Raw genomic sequence first — 12,489 nt, forward strand, 5'->3', positions numbered from 1 at the left:
CGTTAGTCACAAAAACAGATAAAACAGACACCCCTCGTTGTGTTTATGCTTCTTTTTAAAATTATATTAAATAAACATAACTATATATAAAATTACATCTAAACGTATGTACGTTTCGTTTCAAAGATGGGAGGACAGTAAATATTGAAGACTCTGCCATAATCCTGTTTTCTCCGGTTTTCCTCCGCTTTAATCTACACAACCGGAAATGGACGAGCATCCTTACGTCAAATGCGGAACTTATGCGTGCATATAGCCCATAAACGTCAAAATGTTTGCTGGGAAACTTTGACCTTTCTTGTAATTGGGATGGAAGTATGCCACGAGTTGTGACAAGAGTCTTCCGTTTCATCGTCAAAGACAGAGCTTGGATGGACATTTTCCGATGACAAGGTACGATCATACTCTTTGACATGATAGTCATTTAACATATGTTTATCATGTGTTAATAAAATACGTTGGGCAAGTATAAAATGTGACTTTTCGTAACGTGCACGTGCTAAGGTTGTCTATTACGTTTAGCCTTCTTTTGCATTTTAGTTAAGTGTTGGTTTTATGTTTACAAATAGTTATTTAATATCCTGTATTTGTCATTGTACCAAAACTGTTTTGCATCAGGACAGGAGCTTTTTGCTTTGTCATGCACAGCACATTTTGACCATAGAGATCGGCTACAGATTGGTTTTATGGCTTACATACTTGGTTTAGGCTAATATTGGCCTAACTTACCAGCCTCAGTTTGCTCTCATTATTCATTTCTGTTAAACTGTCATAACAGGATGGACGATTTTATCATTTTTCTGAGGGAGAGGAACATTCCAAAAACCACCATACAAAGGCTGGAGGAGGACAAGGTAATATTTAACCAAGAAATGAATAAATTAAAGGAATAGTTTACCCCAAAATGAAAATTCTCAGTATTTAGAGGAAGTGACCATTTTAAGCCCGCTTACCATTTAGGCCTACTTACAGGATTATTTCTTTCTGAGATTATTTAATGTTTATTTTATTTTAAAAAAATGTGTATATTTTTTTACATTTAAATGTGTATACCATATATTTTTTCGGGTGTTCAGATTAACAAAAGTGATTCTAGATGTGTGAATTAATCACCATTAATCTAATCGTTCAATATACAATTATACCTTGTAGGAAATAAAATTTTAAAATATCTGTCATTTGTTTACGATGTGGCAGCTCTTTACTACTTTATTAGCCTTTGACCTGACCCATTTAATGACCCCTTTAATACCTAATTCAGTAAATGGTAAAACTACTTGTACTAGAAATCTGTTTGTTTATGATAATTAGTTAAAATAAAATGGTAACACTTTACAATAAGGTTCATTAGTTAACATTAGTAAATGCATTAACTAACATGAACTAACGATGAGCAATGCATTAGTTACAGTGTTTATAAATCTTTGTTAATGTTAGTTAATACAAATACAGCTGTTCATTGTGTGTTCATGTTAGTTCACAGTCCATTAACTAATGTTAACTAATACAACCTTTGATTTTAATAACGTATTAGTAAATGTTGGAATTAATATTAACTAAGATTAATAAATGCTGAAGAAGTATTGTTCACATATTGAACATGTTAACTAATGTAGTTAACTAATGTTAACTAATGAACCTTTTTGTAAAGTGTTACCAATAAAATTATTGTAAATACCAGTTTGCTATGTCAAGCTTCATGACATACTGTTTTTGTACAGCTAAAATAACTGGAAATGGAAGACTCAACACATCAAATTTACTAAAGGCAGAGCCGTTCTTACATTAAAAATAATGTGGATACTACTGTGGGGAAGTTAATCTATTGTAAAAGCACTGAAAAGCACCTAAAACATGCTAGAACAAAGCTATGATGATTTTTTTTCTACTGATACTAACAAGCCTATAGCATTTTCTGCTCAGAAAGGCTTGAATGCTCAATTGTGTGTGAGATGACATAATGACAAAATGGCAAATGCAAAAATGGCTCCGACTGTATTTTTTTTGTTTGTACAAACAATTTCTTGAATGCAGGGATAATACAAGTATGATTAACCCAGACCTAAGCTGCTTACTTGCCATTAACATGCGATCTCCGTGATCTGATCAAGCAGATCGGATCATTAGCCAGTCAGGACATGCCACGTTTGTTCACATAAGTAACCTCTGTATCTGGATATCTGATCGGATTTCTGTTTCCTGCATACTATTTAAAGGATTAGTTCACTTTTGAAAAAATTTTTGCTGATAATTTACTCACCCCCATGTCATCCAAGATGTCCATGTCTTTCTTTCCTCAGTCGAAAAGAAATTTAGGTTTTTGATGAAAACATTCCAGGATTTTTCTCCATATAATGGACTTCAATGGGAACCGGATGGTTCAAGGTCCAAAAGACAGTTAATAACTGTTTCAGATGCAGCTTCAAATGTCTTTAAACGATATCAGACGATGAATAAGGGTCTTATCATGCGAAACGATCGGTTATTTCAAAGCTTATTCCAAAAATGTAACTTTTCTAAGGACAAATGCTAGCCTCGCTCTATTCTGTGAGGCGCGTTTGTAACGTCACGTAATACGTAATTACGTTCAAAAGGTCACGGGCGACGTAGCCGGAAGTAAAGAATCAAAATCGTCCGACATCGTTGTTTTACCTTTTAATTCCTTTTTTGTAAACGGCGTTTGAGTTAGTTTTCACGTTCAACCTATGCGTTCAACTTGTAAACACTCTGACACTGTACTTCTGGCTACGTCGCCCGTGACCTTTTGAACGTAATTACGTACTACGTGACGTTGCAAACGCGCCTCACAGAATGGAGAAAGACTAGCATTTGTCCTTAGAAAAGTTACATTTTTGGAATAAGCTTTGAAATAACCGATCGTTTCGCATGATAAGACCCTTATTCATCGTCTGGTGTCGTTTAAAGACATTTGAAGCTCCGTCTGAAACTGTTATTAACACTATCTTTTGGACCTGAACCATCCGGTTCCCATTGAAGTCCATTATATGGAGAAAAATCCTGGAATGTTTTCATCAAAAACCTAAATTTCTTTTCGACTGAGGAAAGAAAGACATGGACATCTTGGATGACATGGGGGTGAGTAAATTATCAGCAAAAGTTTTTTTCAAAAGTGAACTAATCCTTTAAATTAGGTCTGTGGCGGCATGACACCAGGTTAAGAGTAAAGATGATACAAATGTACCAATTGCTTTCACTCACTCACTTTACTTTCCTGCGCAATCTCCAGTTTTAGATCAAATTAAGTTTTTTTTTTTTTTTGAACTTTTTATTTATATTTTTCACAGAACATAACAAAAGTAACATTATCTGGGACAATAAGAGATTTCAAGTGACAAAATAACAAGAATAAAATAAGCAAAAAAATTAAATAAATAAATAACCAAATACATACAAATATTCGGTATATATATAGCTGCACCTAGTATTAATGTTCACATCTCAACAAACATAATACAATAATATACAGCTTTATAATGATATAAAATATATAATGTAACAAAATAATAAATAAATAAATAAAATAAAATAAATAAATAAAAAAAAAAGGATTATAGATTTAAATATTCTCTAACCATGTGCCACCTCTGATTAAAAATGTCAGTTTTCAATTGTAATGATGCAGTAATTTTTTCCATCATGTAAATCTGTTTTAGTCTCTGTTTCCATTCGGTTACAGTTGGTGATTTCACAGACTTCCAATTAGCAGTAATATTTTTTTTAGCGATTAGTAATAATACTCGTAATATATATCTTTGGTCAGCATTGAAAACATCAACTGATATGACACCCAGTAAGAAAAAACGTACATTCGAGGGAACTTCTCTTTTTACAATTTTCTCCATCTCTTCTTTAATATTTTTCCAATACGCAAGGATTACTGGACAATCCCAAAATATATGTGTATGGTTACCTGTTTTACCACATTGTCTCCAGCATAAAGCTGCAGAGGGGTCTTTTACAAACCTTGAAATAACCAGAGGAGTATGAAAATAACGTATTTTAATTTTCCAGTCAAATTCCTTCCACTGTTGACTATTAATTCCCTTATGGCACCTATAACAGAGTTTATCCCATAACTCATCCTCTATTACTGTATTAGCTTCTATTTCCCATTTTTCCTTAATATTATAAGTGTTTCCACCCGTGCCTATTAACAATCTTTTATAAAGATGAGAAACATGTTTACCAACAGGGAGGCGTTTTTCTGAAATTGTAATAAAATATTGTTCTATACCATTTGGGATTTTGCCAATTCTTTCTTTTTCTTTATGGTTTGTAATGTAGTGCCTAATTTGCAAATATCTATAAAAATCACTTGAAGGGAGATCGAATTGTTCCTGTAGTTGTGTGAAAGACTTTAAGTGTGCTTCTTCAAAGAGCTGATTAAAAATAAAAAGGCCTTTAACTGCCCATCTCCTAAAACCATGGTCACACATTGAAGGTGGAAAGTCTACATTACCCACTATGGGCATAGCTCGAGAAATTGTTCCAACATCCTTAAGCATTTTCTTTACTTCTGCCCATACCTTTATTGTATGTTTTATCCATTCATTTTTGATTTTCATTTTATTGACATGTTTTAGATCTATAAAGGGTAGGGCAGACAATTGTACACCCTTAACTTCCCCTTGCTCTATTTGAGTCCATTTTGCTTCCTCATCTCCACTGATCCAAGTCACAATTGCTGCTAGTTGAGCTGCCCAATAATAATATTTTATATTTGGCAACGCCAAACCTCCTTTATTTTTAGCCAAAATAAGTGTTTTAAGTTTAATTCTGGGTCTTTTATGTTGCCATATAAATTTAGAAATCAATTTGTTTAACATATTGAAAGTAGAAATTGGAACTCTTATGGGTAACGACTGGAATAGAAATAGGAAACGTGGGAGCAGGTTCATCCTTATGGTCTCAACTCTTCCGAACAGAGATAAAGGAAGAACTTCCCACCGAACTAGATCACTCCTTATTTGATTAATAAGCTTACTATAGTTCGCCTCAAAAAGTCTTGAACTTTCAGGTGTGATAATAATCCCCAAGTACCTAAATCCTTGTTTAGACCAGTGAAATGACACTATCTCGTTTAGTTGTTTGGGCCATACCCCTGATATCATCATTGCCTCTGATTAATTTTGATTAATTTTGTAACCAGAAATGTCTCCATAGTCTTTTAGGCATTGCATTAGTCGAGGTATTGAAGTAAGGGGATGTTTTATAAAGAGCAAGATATCGTCAGCAAAAAGGGAGATTTTATGAATTTTCCCCCCACCATCCTCAACCCCCTTAATCTGGACATCCTGTCTAATTGCCTCCGCTAGAGGCTCGATACTGAGAGCAAAGAGAATGGGTGAGAGAGAATCACCCTGTCTTACGCCTCTCTCTATATCAAAAAAGTCAGAGCACTGTCCGTTAACTCTAATTTTTGATTTGGGATTCTTATACAACAGCCGAAACCAAAAGGTAAATTTTTCACTGAAGCCCATCTCAGTTAACGTTTGTTCTAAAAATTGCCAATCTACCCGATCAAATGCTTTCTCAGCATCTAAGCTGAGAAGCATTGATGTTTGAGTATCCTTTGCCATGAGTGACTGCAGGTTTAATGCTCTCCTTATATTATTTGTCCCTTGGCGACCTGAAATGAACCCCGTCTGATCTGGTTTTACTAATTTCCTCATGTATTTTTGTACTCTAGTTGATAAAATAGATGTTAATATTTTATAATCCACACACAAGAGGCTAATAGGTCGATAACTAGAACATTGCAATGGATCTTTTCCTTCCTTATGCAGGACTGTGATGATAGCCTCAGACCATGACTCTGGAGGGTTCCCTGAATTTAACACATAATTATATAACTTACATAATACCGGAGTGAGGTCATCAACAAACACTTTATAATATTCTCCTGCAAACCCGTCTATTCCTGGCGTTTTATTATTTTTTAGTTTAATAATTGTTTCTTTCACCTCCTTTTCTCTGATTGGCTCTACTAACTCAGAGGCTTCATCTGCCGTCAGTTTGTCTAATTTAAGATTTTTAAAGAAATCATGTATTTTTTCTTCTTTCAATTCCTGATGTTGACCCTTATATAATTGTTCATAATATTTGGCAAAGGTATTTGCTATTGCTTTTGGACTCATTTCGACATCATTGGAATGAGGTTGTTTAATTTTAGGAATTGTTCGACTAGCTTGTGCTTTCTGTAGTTGAAAAGATAATAACCTACTAGCCTTATTTCCCAATTCATAGTATTTTCTATCGATAAACCTAAGGGCACCCTCTGCCCTATATGTCAGAATCTCATCTAACTTAGCTCTATTCTCTTTAAGTTTATTAAATACTTCTTGTTTTCCACTTCGCTTATGTTCAATTTCCAATCTCTTGATTTCAGTTTCTAATTCTACTTGTTTCTTAAGTCTGTCTTTCTTTAACTTTGATCCTATAGATATTATTTTCCCCCTTATTGTGGCTTTTCCGGCGTCCCATAAAACAGTAGGTGAGACCATTCCATTGTCGTTCAAAGCTAAATATTCCCTTATTGCTGACCCTATTTCCTCTCTTATATTAACATCTGTTAATAATGAAACATTAATTCTCCAATACTTCATACCCGGCTCCAATCCCAAATCAAGTGTCATTTGTACAGGACTATGATCTGAAATGGTTGTTGGCTCAATAACACAGTTTTTGACTCGGTGTAAGTCTTTTTTGGACACCAAAAGATGATCCAACCGTGAGTAGCTTCCATGCACTTGTGACATAAAGGTGAAGTCTCTCTCTTTTGGATGAAGGTAGCGCCAAGCATCTATCAACCCTAATTCCTTCATAATATTATTTAGACTTTTCGACATTCTGCTTTGAGGTTTTGGGGATGATGGTGATTTATCTATTCTATTATTCATTACGCAATTTAAGTCCCCTCCCATTAAGAAAAAACCTTCCCCATGATCTGCTACCAGATGTGCAAGCTTTTTGAAAAAATTTGGACAATCTTCATTTGGTGCATAAGCATTCAAAATAGTTAATTTTAAACCAGCAATCCTTCCTATGACCATAACATAGCGACCCTCTGTATCTTGGAAAAACTTTTCACAATGAAAGTACACTGACCTACCAAATAGTATAGCTACCCCTCTCTTTTTACTTTTCCCATAAGAGCTACTGTAGACCTGATCCACCCATTCTCTTTTTAGTTTTTGGTGTTCTGTTTCCGTGAGGTGAGTTTCTTGAAGTAAGGCTATGGAGCACTGCATTTTCTTCAACTGTCCCAGTATCTTTTTTCTTTTAATTGGGTTATTTATTCCTTTTATGTTATAAGTAATTAAATTAAGTAATGCCATCCTTGTATTTATACTGATTCATATAACACAACCCGAGCCTCTCATAAGCATCTGTTAAACAAAAACAAATAAAATAATTTAACTCCAAATGTACAAAGTTAAACAAAAAGAAATGTGCTTCCTGCCTCAGATAAAACAAAACAATAACACTATGAACATAGAACAGAACTTCCACATTTCCAGCCAGACACAGAAAGTGAACTATACCCATGTCTGACCCCCGATGATAATGGGACAGAGAGTGGTGACCTAATCTCTCTGTGGAGTAAAGCACCCAATGTGCAATAATGACCAGTATTACACTAGCATGTAAGAAAGGTCTTAATGAGCGCGAGCCACTCATGTAGACATCAAGAATCCGTCAGACCTTTTTTTTTTTTTTTTTTTTTTTACCCTTTGTGACAACTTTACTTTTTCATTTTGTATTATGCTGTTATTGCTTTCAGTCTATGCATTGTTCATACACACTCCACATTGTGCGTACCTTTAGCAGCCCTAGTCTGAAATCAAACTGAAATAAGGTTTAAGTGATATAACGTTATATCTCCGACTACTCATCCTTTTCTTCGTCCTGAATCATAGCCTTCATGTCAGCTGTTGTCAACATGTTGGATTTCCTCTTCTTCGCACTGATGTTCCATCCTCCAGTTAGTTTCTCCTCGATGCGCTCTTTCTCTCCGCACTGCACCTCTACACCCATCTCTCTCAAAGTGTCTGCGGCGTTTGTCAGCGATGGAAACGTTTTTTCTCCCGAGTCCATCTTGACTCTCAGTCGTGCTGGGTACAGGCACTTTGCCTGAATGCCCCTCTGCTTTAGCTGCTTGACGACTGCGTGAACTCTAGCTCGTTTCTTTTGTAGCTCAGGAGAGTAATCTTGATCGAAGAAAATCCTCTTGTCTTGAAACATCACTTTTCCTTGGCTCCATGCTTGCTGCAAAACTATATCTTTCACCGCTGCGTCGAGGAATCTCACAATGATTGATCTGGGGGGAGCCGCTGGGTCTGTCGGTTTGGACTGAAGTGAACGGTGCGCTCTTTCAATTTTAATGTCCAAATTAGGTGGTAACGTCAGTACTTTGGGAAGCAGGGCTTTCACAAACTCAACCATGTCTCTATTTTCACTCTCCTCCGGTATTTGAAATATTCGAAGGTTGTTTCTCCTCAGTCTGTTTTGTAAATCATCACAAACAGCTGTGAGTTGTTTTTCGCGTTGAAACAGGTACCGTATCACACGGTGCTGTCCTGCCCCTGCATCTTCCACATCGCTCACTCTCCCCTCCAGCTCACCGATCCTCTGCTGATGGTCCCCGAGCTGCTCCTTAATATCTGTCACAGCCTTTTCCAAGCGCTCAAGGGTCTTTGTTGTTTGTGTATGTCCCTGACTGTTTTCTTCGCGGAGTTTTCTCATTTCTTGTATCAAAGACATTTCACCCTCACGTGCTGCCTGCTCTTCGCGGCTAGTAGCATCTAAGCTAGCGCTGTTCGTGCTCGGTGGTTTATTGTCGGATTCTTTCAAATGTCCTGTTTTTCCTTGTCCTCTTGTTTTCGATGTGGTAGTCATTTTGTTCACGGGCTCTTTTCCACGCTGAAAGCTTTATATATCTGTAGTTGTCACTGTTTTCTAACTTTTTTCTGACGGAGCCTCGTCTCTAACCTGTTGTTCCAACCATGACGTCACCGGAAGCCCCCCAAATTAAGTTTTTTAATGAAGGAATAGAGTTTAACTTGATCATACAAAAATAACTGATCATGTTAATCATCATCTGGGTTTAAGGTTATAGCCTGCAATGACTATATTGACAGAAATGGGAGATTGATAAACATGCTGAAACAATACAAACATTCAACATTTAAAACATAAAAAAATTCAGATTTCGATTATTCATCTGGCATGCAGCTCTTCAATAAGATCTCATGACTGACTGATTCTGCAGGCGATCACCTCGTTCAGATAATGTTGCACAATTAAATTGAAAAATGACACCCATAGTATCATGTAAGTCCAATAAACTGAGATCCGATCACAATGCGTCCTCGACTACTTCCGAACCTGGACACGCTGATAACACTTGTCTTTTCAATGTAAACGCAGCCCTAGATGCTTGTATGAATTGTATGAATAAAGCAACATTTTGTTTTGTTTATTGTACTGAATACTGAAAAATGTGTTTATTTGCAGATTGATGTCAGTGTCCTACTGCTAATGACTGATGACCAGATGAGAAGCTATTTTCCTTCATATGGAGACAGACTGGCAGTTTTGGGATTTTGTAGGAGGAAAGAAACTGAGCCAACTTGCAGGAAGTCAAAGCTGTTTGAGCGCCTCAAATCAAAACTTAGCAAAAGACAAAAAATTGACAATTCACAAACTGAAAACCATGCAACTAGAACAAACATTTCTCAGCGTACTGAAAGAAAAGTTGAGATTGGGTGGATGCACTATGATGGACAGGGCTTTGTTCAAATGAGAGCAAAAAAAGGAGGGGGAACAAGGAAGTTGAGTGTGCCAAAAGACTGGAAAAGGAAAGAACTGATTGAGGAGGCAATTCGTTTGTTTTTCCCAGATGAAAAAAAATTCTCATGGAAGTGTTTCTGAGTTTGAATTGGATCTAACAAATTATCAGGAAGTGTCACTAGATCATAAAACTACAGTGGGGGAAATGTATAATGCATCCAAACTCACAATGATGAGGTTCTACCTCACAACAAGAAAGGTCGCAAGGGAAGTGGAAGCAGAAAGTGAAGTGGAATCAGATTCAGACACAATAGAGGACTTGCACAGAAATAATCAGGATCAAAATCTTCCCACTTCTTCCAGAAGAATGAATGACCTCTTTCAAGCTTCAGACACAGATTTAATTTTTGTGGAAAGTACAGACAACAACTACACATCTCCCTTACATTCCGCAGAGGATGTAAATTTGACAGATGATCTGAATGTCGCTTTTCAAAGTTTATCAATGACCTCACTGGATTATTTTGATTCAAGCGATGTAGTGACAGTTTTCACTGGAGAAGTCACTGAAATAAATGAACAATCCTTAGATGACACTTTGCCTCTGAGCCCGGAACCCATAGTTCCTGACAAAAAAATTCTTGTTGTTCATCGTGGACAGATATTTTCAGAACTTATTGCACATTTCTGTGATGAAACCCTTGCACACACACAGAGTGCTGTAGAAGTGAAGTTGCTCCTCCCAAATGGACAGTTTGAGATGGGCCATGACTTCGGTGGAGTGTTCAGAGATTGCCTATCAGAATTTTGGCAGGAATTTTATGATCAATGCACACTGGGAAACAATTTTAAAGTTCCCTTTCTTCGGCATGATTTTGGGAAAGAAAAGTGGGAAAGTGTTGCCCGAATAATTCTGTTTGGCTGGAAGAAAGAGAAGTATCTTCCAATAAAACTGGCACCTGTCATCTTGGAGCAAGCAATACAAGGATCTGTCAAAAGTGATCTGATTGACAACTTTTTAAAGTATGTCTCAGAAAATGAGTGTGCTGTCTTAGAAAGGTGCAGAACAGACTTCTGTAGTGCAGACCAGGAGGAATTGATCGAGATCTTGGACAACTACAGTTGTCGTAGAATTCCAACAGAAGAAAACTTTGTGCAAGTTTTGAAAGAACTGGCTCACAAGACTCTCATTCAAGAGCCTGCTTATGTTCTTGAACAGTGGATGAGTATACTTGGACCTCTGAGGAAGGACCTTCAGGAAATTGAAAATGTGTATTGTGCACTACAACCAACAGTGAGGAAAATTGTGCGATCTCTCAAATTCCCTGAAGCAATGAATGCACACCAAAAGGACATTTCAAAGCATTTGACAGCTTACTTGCGGGAGTGTGATGCCAAACGACTGTCTCTGTTTCTGAGATTTTGTACAGGATCAGATTTGTTTATAGATAAAACTATAACAGTTGATTTCACAGACCTTAAAGGGTTTGAGAGAAGACCAGTGTCACACACCTGTGGCTGTTTCCTGAGGCTGTCAATACACTATGACAACTATCCAGATTTCCGATCGGAAATTAACAAAATTCTTGAAAGCAATGTCTGAGTAATGGACATAATTTAGCTGACTGGCATTGGAAAATGTCAGAAACTGTTTATGGCCAGCTCATATCCTATTTTGCATGGGTCAGTCTTCATACACTTAAATTTTATTATACACGTGTATGCATAGAGTAAAACATTCACTTTAATTTGAATGGTTATTCACTTTAAATTACAGGTTACACTTAGTTGTTGGATGTCGAACAAACTTTTTTTCTGAAGATTTATTTTGATTATGACTTTCAATAGTGAAAACGTAATTATTTAGTTGCAACCTACTGTTTGCGTTAAATTTCACGGGTTGTTCATGTCAACTCGTCAGTCAGATGGCTTTGAACTGTTAATTAGTTAATGGTTCATTCTTCATACATTTACTCGAAAAATTAGAATATCAAAAGTTCATTTATTTCAGTAATTCAACTTTAAAGGTGAAACTATAGACTCATTACCTGCAAAGTGTGATCAAGTGTTTCAAGCCTTTATTTGTTATAATTGTGATGATTATGGATTACAGCTTATGAAAACCCCAAATTCAAAATTAGAATATTGTGAAAAGGTTTTCATAAGCTGTAAGCCATAATCATCACAATTATAACAAATAAAGGCTTGAAATATCACACTTTGCATGTAATGAGTCTTTTAAGTTGAATTACTGAAATAAATTAACTTTTGATATTCTATTTTTTCAAGTTTCACCTGTACTCTACATTTATTTATACATAAAGTAAAACATTCTCTTTCATTTGTTTACTTACTTAGTTGTTGCTGGTTATGTTGAAATTCAAACAACCTTTTTAGGGCCCGAGCACTAACAGTGCGAGGACCCTATTGAAACTGTTAGGATTATTAGGGCCCGAGCACTAACAGTGCGAGGACCCTATTGAAACTGTTAGGATTATTATTTTTAGGGCCCGAGCACTAACAGTGCGAGGACCCTATTGAAATTGTTAGGATTATTATTTTTAGGGCCCGAGCACTAACAGTGCGAGGACCCTATTGAAACTGTTAGAATTATTTTTTTTTTTCTTTTTTCTGCAAAGTAAGCGCCATTTTCGGGGCCGCAACATGCTCAAAAAC

The 12,489-nt window shown here is 36.3% G+C and overlaps 1 pseudogene across 1 annotated transcript; it reads left to right on the top strand.

Moving 5' to 3' along the window:
- The first annotated feature begins 396 nt into the window (after positions 1-396).
- LOC148977677 (uncharacterized) lies at positions 397-11,434 on the top strand (annotated as a pseudogene). The gene is made up of 2 exons (XR_016169588.1): positions 397-854; positions 9,538-11,434. The product of XR_016169588.1 is annotated as an uncharacterized LOC148977677 (transcript).
- The last annotated feature ends 1,055 nt before the right edge of the window (positions 11,435-12,489 follow it).

The sequence above is a fragment of the Pimephales promelas genome, chromosome 8, assembly GCF_988280905.1.
Source record: "Pimephales promelas chromosome 8, fPimPro1.hap1.1, whole genome shotgun sequence".
Taxonomy (NCBI): domain Eukaryota; kingdom Metazoa; phylum Chordata; class Actinopteri; order Cypriniformes; family Leuciscidae; genus Pimephales; species Pimephales promelas.